The sequence below is a fragment of the Aquarana catesbeiana genome, linkage group LG03 (genome assembly GCF_042186555.1).
Source record: "Aquarana catesbeiana isolate 2022-GZ linkage group LG03, ASM4218655v1, whole genome shotgun sequence".
Taxonomy (NCBI): Eukaryota; Metazoa; Chordata; class Amphibia; order Anura; family Ranidae; genus Aquarana; species Aquarana catesbeiana.
In genome coordinates this window covers 34,446,563-34,458,469 of record NC_133326.1, presented here as the reverse complement: position 1 = coordinate 34,458,469, position 11,907 = coordinate 34,446,563, and the positions used below count along the sequence as shown (strand labels likewise).

General features: G+C 43.0%; 1 protein-coding gene across 1 annotated transcript in view; it reads left to right on the top strand.

The window, feature by feature from the left end:
• The first annotated feature begins 1,068 nt into the window (after window positions 1-1,068).
• The window catches only part of SV2B (synaptic vesicle glycoprotein 2B), a 263,167-nt gene continuing 252,328 nt past the window's right edge, over window positions 1,069-11,907 (top strand). The window contains exon 1 of the mRNA XM_073618415.1: window positions 1,069-1,265. The gene's annotated coding sequence lies outside the window, so the exon portion shown is untranslated. The remainder of the gene's footprint in view (window positions 1,266-11,907) is intronic.

The window sequence follows — 11,907 nt, the reverse complement described above, 5'->3', positions numbered from 1 at the left end:
CAGGTCCACCAAACCCGCTGATTGGCTCCTGCTGTGTCCAATCACAGCGGGAGCTGGTGCCCGCGCAGACCTGGAAGCGTGAGATCCGTACCTGACATTCTGGAAATTCTGGTTCTGGACGACCATCCTTGGTTAATTCAGCAAGCCACTCGGTACCGTGAGAAACCCCAAGAAATACATGAAACAAGATGTGAATTCAAAGGGTATCTGTCTTGTAATGGGAGGACATACAGCTTATATGGGATACAGATCAAAGGGGGGGGGGGGGTAGAGGAGTGCATAGTGACGAGAAGGAGAAACCAATTTGTGTAGTATCTGAAAACAGTTAGATGGACACCTGGTCATCTAGTCACAAATCAAAGCTGATTGCCTAAGGATACACAGGATATACATACTTGAAAGGGCTTGACCATAATTATACACAATAGGAGGTATGCTGTTATACAAACATTCCCACACAATCACATACAAACAGAAACCTTCACACAGGGATTTCACACAAAAGGGCAGGGAAAGACAAAATGGAGTCCTGATGATTCATTCATATTATTACAGTACCTGTACATGATTTCGCGCAGAAGAGCCGCCGCCCTGCAGTATATGTATGCGGGGCAGTCAGCAACTGGTTAAAATAATGCAGTGCCGTATCGCAAAAAATGGCCTGGTAAGGAAAGGGGGTAAATCTTCCAGAAGTGAAGTGGTTAATAAACTTGGGTCCCACAAACTTTTGCCGGAAAGTCGACGTTCCGTCTTTATTGGGGGTAATTAGGGAAAAGGGGAGGAGTAGGACTTCCAGACCTCATCGGTATCAGAAACAGAACCTGAAAATCAAGTTTTGCTCAGGCAGATGCGTATGAAGAGATGAGAAATGCTTGTTTAAAAAAAAAAAAAAAAAATGCTGCTCATTGCCTGCAAGACAAATGAAAAAAAATAAAAATAAAAAAACCTTTTGTTATTTTGCTTCAGTAAGAAACTGTCTTATTATATAGGTTGTTTTGTCTTTTGGCTGTTTTCCACAGCTCATTTCCTATCCCCTTACTGCTTCCTTTCATCTGCCGAGCTGCCTTTCTCTCAATGTGGAGGCGGTGATGCTATAGGCTGACATATGGTCCTGTTCTTCTACTGGGCTTCCCTCTGGTGCATCATTAGCATGCTCTACTAGGCAGGTCTGCATCACTGAAAGAGAGGAGATCCCGATTCAAAGCACAATGCTGCCTGAGATGATGAACACGGCTCAACTGTGCACAACTTAGGGTCACCTACAGGTAAGGGCCACCTATTACATATCTGGCTTTACTGTTATTATCATCCTTCCCAGACAGGGATGGTATAGCTTCCTTACCACCCGATCTTGTTAATGTGTGCAGACTGTAATGATTTCTCTTTCTCCATTTCTGCTACTATGTAATGAGAGCGAAATCAGATCTAGTACAACACTGGTGAAGGTGATGTCAAGGGCAATGTCATCGTCACACCTTGCTAACGATCCTTGCCGAATGACACGCCGATAACTTGCTGTGTCGCAAAAGGTTTAAAGGTGACCTTGTTGTCTATAGCGAAACTGTTTTATGTTTACTGATGATTTAACTACTTTCATGACCAGGCCATTTTTTGCGTTACGGCACTGCATTACTTTAACTGACAATTGCGCGGTCATGTGACGCTGTACCCAAGCGGTTTTTGTTTTTTGCGCTATAAACAAAAAAGGGCAACAATTTTGAAAAAAAAAACAATATTTTTTACTTTCTGCTATTAAACATATCCCAAACATTAAAAAAAAAATCTAATTTCTTCATTAATTTAGGTCAGTATGTATTCTGCTACATAGTTTCGGTAAAAAAAAATCCCAATAAGCGTATAATAATTGGTTTGATTGGTTATTTGGTTTGCGCAAAAGTTATCGGGGGTTATTTACTAAAGGAAAATCCACTTTGCACTGCAATTGCACTTGGAAGTAAAGTCGTTGTAGATCCAAGGGGGACGTGCAAGGAAAATAAAAAACAGCATTTTAGCTTGCACATGATTGGATAATAAAATCAGCAGAGCTTCCACTCATTTCAGATCTACCCCTCAGATTTACAGCAACTGCACTTCCAAGTGCACTTTCAGTGCAAAGTGTATTTGCCTTTTGTAAATTACCCCCATTGCGTCTACAAACGATGGGATATTTTTATTTATTTTTTACTAGTAATGGCGGCGATCAGCGATTTAAAGCAGGACTGCAGTGGACAGTCGGACACTAACTGACACTTTTGACACTTTTTGGGGACCAGTGACACTAACCACCACCTCTCCGGAAGGTTTACCCCTCTCATGACCAGGCCATTTTTTGCGATATGAAACTATGTTACTTTAACTGACAATTGCGCGGTCGTGCGGCACTGTACCCAAATCCATTTATTGGGTTTTTCCCAAAAATAGAGCTTTCTTTTGGTGGTATTTGCTCACCTCTGTGTTTTTTTTTTTTTTTTTTTGTGCTATAAACAAAAAAAGACTGACAATTTTGAAAAAAAAAAACAATATTTTTTACTTTCTGCTGTAAAACACATCCAAAAATAAAATAGAAAAAAAAATTGAATTTCTTCATCAGTTTAGGCCAATATGTATTCTGCTACATATTTCTGGCAAAAAAAAATCCCAATAAGTGCATATTGATTAATTTGCGCAAACGTTATAGTGTCTATAAAGTATGGGATATATTTATTTATTTATTACTAGTAATGGCAGAGGTCAGTGACCTATAGTGGGACTGCAATATTGCAGCGGACAGTCGGACACTAACTGACACTTTTTGGGGACCAGTGACACAGTGCTAAAAATATGCATTGTCACTGTGCTAATGGTTGGGAAAGGAGTTAACATCAGGGGCAATCAAAGGGTTAACTGTGTGCTTAGCCAGTGTTTTTTTTACAGTGTGGGAGGTGCTTTTACTAGGGGAAGGCATGCTTTGCAGGAAAATAGTATCCATGCCTTCACTACTGACAGATCTCTCTTCTGCCTCTGTGCTAGATGATCGTTGGGTGCCGGCAGACATCAAGTCCGCGGTACCCGCCGCTGGGTTCCCGCTCCAGCAGGAGCAAGCTGCCAGCGGCTCGAATGGGTGCCCCCAACCCGGAAGTGTCTGATCACATACTAGTGCCACCTTGCCGCCGTATATTTAGGTTATACGGTTGGCAGATGGTTCGAATTTCACGTAAGAACATAAATGAAAATGTATTACAAGATTTAAATTTTAAACCAACAGTGACCCTCAGGCCTAGGTCAGGGGTAAACATGAGATGCCTGAGCCTGCAGTGGACAGGGGAGTGCACCTGTCCGTGAAAACAATGCGAACAAATCCCAAATAAGCACACGACAAAGCGATGGGCAGGATGCCCAGGAATAGAGGAAAGTGGTAGGAAGAGAGGCGAAGAGGAGGTAGAGAAAAGAAGTTCCCCCAGGCTGGGGATGGGGTCAAGGTCGTGTTAGTTTGAAATCCCTAGGCTGGTTGGGTGAAGAGTTGGAAATGCATAGGACCACCACGGGGCCCATACCCTGAGAAATCTGGCATGGGAGTCGTGGAGGATATTGGTCATTTTTTCATGGATCATTAGAGTCGTCAAGGTGTTCTTCACCTCTGAAAATGATACAGCTGGCTTTTTCCCAGGCCCTTGCTATTGTGCGCTTAGCTGCAGTGAACAGATATGTGGCTAGTTTCTGTTGGTGAGAGAAGAGGCCCGGAATTGGACAATGGAGCAATGCAAGTTTAGGGTCCTTATGGAAGGATGCGTGGAAGAGGGTAGACAGGAGTCCAAAGACCCTTGACCAAAATCCTACGAGGAGGGGGAAGGACCACCAAATGTGTATTTCATCTCCTCGCTGACCGCACCCCCTGGAAGCATCTGTCACTATAGGATGAGTTTGACTTGGCAATGCGGGCTGGAACCCAGTACCAGCGAAGGAGGACCTTATAGGCAGCCTCCAACGTGGCTGTGTTAAAGGAGCATTTCACTATGCTGACCAGGCTTTTCTCCAGTCTGTGAGGTCAATGTGGGACAGGTCTCGTTCCCATTTGAGCACATAGGAGAGGGAGGTAGAGGTGCTGTTGGCGTTGAGTGAGGAGTGGTTAATATCTTTTTATATATCTTCATGTCCGCAGTCTATCCAGACATATAATCATTTATAAAAAATCAAAAAATAACAAAAACAATCCTATATATTTTTATGTTGTCAAATTGAAGGAGTATACAATACTTTCGCAGATGTACACATTACCCCTCTGAGCTGGAGAAAGTTACCCATGCAGTGGGGCCTCCTCCAAGGGTAAAAAGGAATTCTGTGATCACAACATACACTTTCCTCTTAAAAAAATCAATATTATAACAACAATACAAACAATAGTTATATTTGACAATCCAATATAAGCTTACAGTACTTCTCTTTTCACTTTGTGAGCACTGCCTGTCTGCTGGCCATCTCTTTTCACATCTTTCTGGATTCCCTGCATGCTTCGCAGCTTCTCCTTCTAAGGACTATATATCCCATGGTACCTTGCTGCCTTCAAGCAGTGATTGTTATACGGACTCCGCCTCCTGAAACTCCTCCTCTTAGCACCTCTGATGTTCAGAAGGCAGGCTCTGTGAAATGTGTGAAACAGCATTGCCTACTCACAGGTCATGGTGACTATGTGTCACAGAATTCAAGGAAGTAAATGTGTGGGGATCTTCAGAAAGTAAGTGTACAAATTTCAAGCTTGTTCTTAATATTAGGTGTAGGCTAGAAATAATTGAAAATCAATGAAGAAATGATTATATTTTTTTTTTTTTGACCATAGATACAGTATCAGGTTTTCCAACGCTGGATTGTAAACTGACAAAACATGGAAAATTTACTGATGGAGCATATTTGGCAACCTAAAACATGACAAAAACTCGTATTATAATTTAAGACAATCGATACTTAACTGGTTGCTGGCCGTATACACACGGCGGCATGGCGGCTCTCCTGTTCTGGAGCACGTACTGTTGTGGAAATTTTTATTAATGTATGTTGTCAGATGCCCCCCAGTGTCAGTTTTGCTGTACTACGCTCATGTGAGGGTATTCGCACATACAGACATTGGTAGAAGACCATTGGCTGCGGAAACCTTCCCGTGGACACAGCAGATCTGTTTTCTCTTTTAAGGATGTTTTTTTATGCCTCACCAAGGGACTGGCCACTCCATGGCGACCGCAATCTAAACTCCTAAGTAAGCAGATCTGCGTACATGGGAACCATAGCATAACCATACAAAATTATGGCCCACTGAGCCATGATAGAGTTCGGCTTGCATCATTGGTAGCAGTGGGAATGTGCACATGATTGTGTTCAGAGCCATGTAAGTAATGTTCAAATTGTGAGTCCTTTGTGTTTCACATGTGTTGAACATGACCGTCTGCACACGTCACTACTGTAGTTCTATTTGAATATATACATGTGTGTGTGATTGGTTCTTTTGAAAGAATACAAGTGTCTGATTGGCTGACTCTGAAGCCACCACCTTCCTTTGTTATTCATGTTTATAGTATAAATAAAAGGAGTTGGCTATTCTCTTGAGGATTCTGCTAAGCTCAACGTGATACCAGCATCTGTCTGTGTTACTTGGAGAAACAAATGCGCGCTTTTCCGGCATTATATGAGACAGCCGTATTTGTGCTTTTAAGCGTAAAGAAATGATAAGCTTATAGGGAGAAGCTTAAAATTGCCGAGACATTTACTAGTATGTGATTTAACACTTCCGGGTCTGGGACACGCCCTGCTGGCGACCCGCTCCCACTGTGATTGGCCACAGCAGGAGCAAATGTCAGGAAAGATGTCTGCAAAGTACAGCTGCCGTTTCCAGACATACACATGTGCGCAGGTGCCAACAGGGAACAAGCAGAGCACATATGCGAACGCGCATGCGCAAATGTGACACGCACCTGTCACCAGGACTGGTGCCAAACGGTCTATTTAAATGGGGCTTCAGTGCTGTCTAATTGCTGCTTGGCCTACAGCGTTTGTGTATATCCTGATTCCAGTGTTTGACTTCTGATCCTGATCCGGCTTGCTCTCAACTACTCACTATTATTGTCTGCTACCTGCTACGACCCCTGGCTTTATCCTGGACTCTGTCTCTGCCTGCTGCTCCTGTTTACTCTGCATCTGTTGCCAACCCTGCCTGTGACCCGACTACGCTTTTACCTGCCGTTTATGTCTGATCTGCCCGCCAGTTACTGACCCAGCTCGCCTGACCCTGCTTCCAGTTCCTCCAGCCTGCTACAGCTCCTTCAGTCCAGCTCAGCACCTCCACGTTCCTGCTTCCTGTTTGTGCATCCACGGTCTGTCATCAGCCACGCCTGCCAGCCTGTCTGCTGTCTCATCTGCCTTCTACCAGCCAAGCCTGGCTTCTTGCCCGTGGGTTCCTGGCAACAATCTGCACAGACTTCTGGACTGATCCTAGGCGCTCTTTCCCAGCCGTGCTCCAGTGACTGCTGTCTCACCATCAGTGGTCCTCGAGCCGGAGCTGTACGAGAGGCCTCCCTCTACATGTCAGGCTCACCAACCAGGTATGTGACAGCCAATCAGCAGGTCTGGCGGACTTGATGTCTGCCGGAACCTGCTGAACATTTGGGAAATAAGCAGAACAGGGGTCTGCCTATGTAAACAAGGCAGATCGCCGTTCTATTAGTAGAGATGGTAGTGGTCCTTTGTTTCTGCAAAGGAGAAACACGGATCCCTGCCTTCACCTAGTACAAGCACCTCCCACACAGTAACCAAGAACATTTTAGGTACACATTTAAACCCTTTGATTGCCCCTGATGTTAACCCCTTCCCAGTCAGTGTCATTAGTACAGTGACTGTGCATATTTTTAGCACTGATCACTGTATTAGTGTCACTGGTACCCACAAAAAGTGTCAAAACTGCCACTTAGTGTCTGATTTGTCCGCCGCAATGTTGCAGTCTCGCTACAACTCGCTGCTCGCCACCATTACTACTAAAAAGAAATAAATAAAAATTCCATAAAAATATCCCATAGTTTGTAGACGATATAACTTTTGTGCAAACCAATCAATATACGCTTATTGGTTTTTTTTTTTTTTTTAGCAAAAATATTTAGCAGAATACATATTGGCCTAAACTGATGAAGAAATTTGATTTTTTTACATTTTTTTATTGAATATGTTTTATAGCAGAAAGTAAAAAATATTGTTTTTTTTTTCAAAAATGGCGGTCTTTTTTTGGTTAAAAAAAACAAAAAAAAAAACGCATTGCTGATCAAATACCACCAAAATAAAGCTCTATTTGTCGGAAAAAAGGACACAAATTGTATTTGGGTACAGCGTTGCACGACCGCACAATTGTCAGTTAAAATAAAGCAGTGCTGTATCGCAAAAAATGGCCTGGTCATGAAGGGGGGTAAACCTTTTGGAGCTGAATTGGTAAAGGCTAAATTTCTCCCTAGGAGAGAAAATAATAAATGCACATCATTTTGCAGGAAAAAAATGTGCATTTAATATTTTTTCTCACAGGAGCCTGCAAAGCATTGCACCTGCGAACTTTTCCTCCAGCCTTCCGCTCATACCTCCATATGGACTTTCAACTAGAAAGCTGTAGGAAGTGTCCATGGTCTATGAGCAGCTGGCCAACACACTCTGGGCTCACTGAGAGCTACAAGCCATCTGCCACTGTGATAGATGAGAGTTGTAGTTTATTCATTCACAGATGTGTAGTGGGCAGGTCATGGGGACAGGGTGGTTGTCACGTCCTCCATGTTTCCCCACCTCGTTGGGCGCCAAGCAAGGGTCACATGATAGGCCTACCCCAGGGTGGGTTCTTCTGGGCACCTGTGACAGGTTCAGTTTATTATACATGGGGTATCTTAACTATTGCCATTTTCATCAATGCCCTGGGACAGGGCAGAGGCTGTCATGGGGGAATACTCGACCTTAATGCGGGCCTCTTCTTTTAGAGAAGTACACTTGCACCATAACTGTTCTCCAGGTAACTGTCGGGTCCCCGTGACAATCTACACCTTCTTTCTAACTTGCATTTAGGAGGGACACGCTAAGCCTTGTCCGCATCTACCTGTCTAGCATATCACTGCTACCTCACTCCCAGTAATGGTATGGGGTCCCGCCATGCACAAAGAGAAGACTCAGTGCGCGATCTTCACTTAACTCTTCTGTACCTGGGCACAGGCTGGGGACTTCTATGGCATGGGGAGAGTGCTGACAACTTATAGTTACATGGTTACATAGTTAGTCAGGTTGAAAAAAGACACAAGTCCATCCAGTTCAACCATAAAATAAATAAATAAATAAATAAATAAAATATAAAAAAAACATACAATCCCATATACCCAATCCTATACCCACAGTTGATCCAGAGGAAGGCGAAACCCCCCCCCCAGAAAAGCAGAATCCAATTTGCTACAGCAGGGGAAAAAATTCCTTCCTGATCTCAGAGAGGCAATCGGATTTTCCCTGGATAAACTTTTCCCTGGAACAACTCTCTCCTGCATGAGGCTATACCACCTATCTCAGGCACACACCTAATGACAGACGACTTGGTGAACTTGAGTTACCCTAGGTTACCATTTGCTTGTATTCCACACTGTCTTAACTCTTATGGAGTTGCCTTCATACCCCATGTATCTAGTGACCTGAACCATGAGGTGGTACCGGGTGCATGCATTACACCCCTTTGAATAACTTCAGATCAGGCGGGAATAAAGTTTCCAAACTTTACTTAGAAAAGTGCAAAAAGAGTATTACGGTGTCCAACAATCAGAGACATAATTCTTCCCTAAATCCCTAACCCTAACTACAGGTTGTGTGATGCCCTGGTATACCTGCAAAGGTAGTGTCCATGTAATTACAGTCCATCAGAGGCATGTTCCAGTAACTGGTGTCTTTGGAGCAAACCCCGAGTTCTGACGACTTTTCGTCTAGGTGGTAATGAGCAACACCCTTCCACTCCTCACGGGTGATGTTCTCCATCTCACTCCCTTAAGGGTCCTGTATCTCTCTCTGGCAAATAACAGGCCATAGAACCCTCTGGATCTTCCCCGACCTCCATTCCTCTGCACCGGACCACCGTTCCTCTTATATTACACAGGACCAGTGGGCCAGACCCAGAGAAAAGCCCACCAAAAGACTAATGAACCGGCGGAAAGCATTAACTCCTACCTTCCCTTCCGGGACAGCACCTAACTAGCTATTTTCAACCTGCTTACAAGCAGCTATGGGGGAGAGGTACACTAACCAGCTCTCACAGGGTGGAGGTGGGATGCTTGAAAGGGGGCTTAGGGGGTGAGGATTGGGGTGCTTTAGCAACATGTTATATCCTAAATACGAGTGTAACTTGTAACATGTTCCTAAAGGTGAACTTAGCATTTAAAGTGGTTGTAAACCCCCCCCCAAAAAAACCCAGTAAGACAAAGGCATAATGAGCTAGTATGCATCGCATACTAGCTCATTATGAAATACTTACCTTAGATTGAAGCTGTTGCACTGGCCCCGCACACCGCTGTGACCAGCAACATGTCTCCCGGAGTTATTTCAAGGTTTGGGGACTCCGGCGCTGTGATTGGCTGGAGCCACGATGACGTCACTCCCGCGCATGTGCGTGGAGGCTGCCACTCACGGCACGGCTGCTGAAGAAATGGCACAAGTGGCCTGTTTCTTCAGTGCGCATGTGCCGATGACATCAGTGCAAACGTACTGTATCTCTATGTTGGAAATTGCGCTTGTTGGGCTCTATAAAATTCTATCTAGTGGACAGTGTCTCACATTGCCCTGGGACTTTGCTCTCCTTTCTGTTGGGAGCGTTTAGCACTCCTGATCCTTAAAGCGGACTTTCAGTCATTTTTTCAACTTTCCATCTATTAAATCTTCTGCCCTTGTTGTTTTAACTTTAGATAGTAAAACATTTTTTTTCTTCTGCCAGTAAATACCTTATACAGCCCACTTCCTGTTTCTTGTCTAGAAAAAAGCCTAGGCGTATGACATCATGCGCAGCTTTCTCTTTCACTCTCGGGAGAGTTTGCCAGGAAGGGGGGGATGAGTCACAAGAGGGCCAATGAGAGCTGCAGAGCTTGAGGTGTGCCTCTTTATCTGTGTAAATCCAAGAAAATGAACGGTCAGCAGTTTCAGCTGCTCACAGTTAAAATGGTTGCAGCCAGACTCAGTGGAGGGAGATTTCTGCAGCATATTTGGCAAGTACAGAATCACAGTAGATTTAAAATAATATGCAAAGTGGTTGGAGGGAAGCTTCAGAATGACAAACATGTTTTTACTACAAATTATGTGCGCAGACTGCAGTTCCTCTTTAACAACTGCTGGTCTCATTCCAGCATCCTGGTTTTGGCTGTGATACCTTCTCCCTGTCTGTCTGTCCACCTGCAAGGTGATTGATGTGGCCAGTCTCTGGGTGGAGACCAAACCTGATTTAAGCCAGCCAAGCCTGCAGGCTCATGCTTGTGATAGCATGTGTAATATGTGCTCAAGGTATGTGTTTGTCTGCCCTTTTCATGCACTGCTGTTTGGATTCCCCTGTTTATGACCTAGGGTCAGAAATTTACTATTGTTTGAATTCTGCCTGCCTTTTGACTACGGATTGGACCTGGACTATTCTGAACCTTGCCTGCCTAGTACCTGGACGTTCATTAAACCACTCTGCTTGTCTGCCAACTGCAAGTACCTGTTTGCTTTGCTCAGTTTGCACCTGCCCCAGCATGGTAGCCAGGCACTATAGCATTATGTATAAGTTCTAGGGGCAACCGAATAACGGTAGGCCTTCTTGCTTTATGGGAAAGTGGGCTGCTATAGGCGAAGAACACAGAAGTTAGCTATAGTGTTTGACCACCTGCTTTAGGGGTAAGCGTGACATTTTGACACATTGTGGCATTCATCTGTACCTTACTATAAAGAAACTTCTTTATGTACAAGTTATCAGCAATCATGTCCCCCTGATGAAGATTTTCAGAAAAACTGATACATGTTGGGGTTTCATCTACTTACATGTGGTTGTTTCTTGTAGATGTGAGGACGGTCTCTGTATAAATACCTTTGTGGTTGATCAGCTGCTGATTTTATATAATGTTTTTAATAAAATTGTATTAATACATTTCTATTTTTTAAATAATTTGTGTGTAAGTGCCTAAAAAATTCCCTAATCCTAACCAATTGTATACTATTCTACATATGGGATGTGGCACCCAGTATGATCAGACCTATAGCATATTTAAAGCTGGACATTCACTAGTAGAAATCTGCATGAAATTTACAAATTTTCCAATTTTAGTAAAGTCAAATTTATATAAATTTTGGACCATGGTGACTAGAAAATTTGAAGGAATAAGATGGAATTTTTTTTCAAACAAATTAATAAAAACAAATGAATATCTAACAGTGTAAGTGGTTTCCATTCCTACCAAAATCAAATTAGGAGATTTTTCGTATGAACATTTTTTATTCTACCAGTGTATGGTCAGGTTGGGTCTGGACAGTGATCTTGAGCATTAAGCTAATGTGTCTAATATAACTGCAACACAGAATTCTATTTAATTATTCAGTAGTAGTGGTTCCTTAGTGCTTTGGCGTGGTGCATTTCAGAAAAAAAACAAAAAAAAAAACGGTGTACTGTCTGCTGACCATAAAGCGCACTACTCTTAAGGATGGATAGTAGTACAAGTTGAATATAAATATAGTAAATCTGAAGTGTGTTTTAAGGAATACAGTGCCTTAAAAAAGTATTTTTTTGTACCCATTGAAATTTTCCACATTATGTTATAACCAAAAACATAAATCTATTTTATTGGGATTTTATGTAATAGACCAACACAAAGTGGCACATATCTGTGAAGTGGAAGGAAAATGATAAATGGTTTTCAAAATATTTTATAA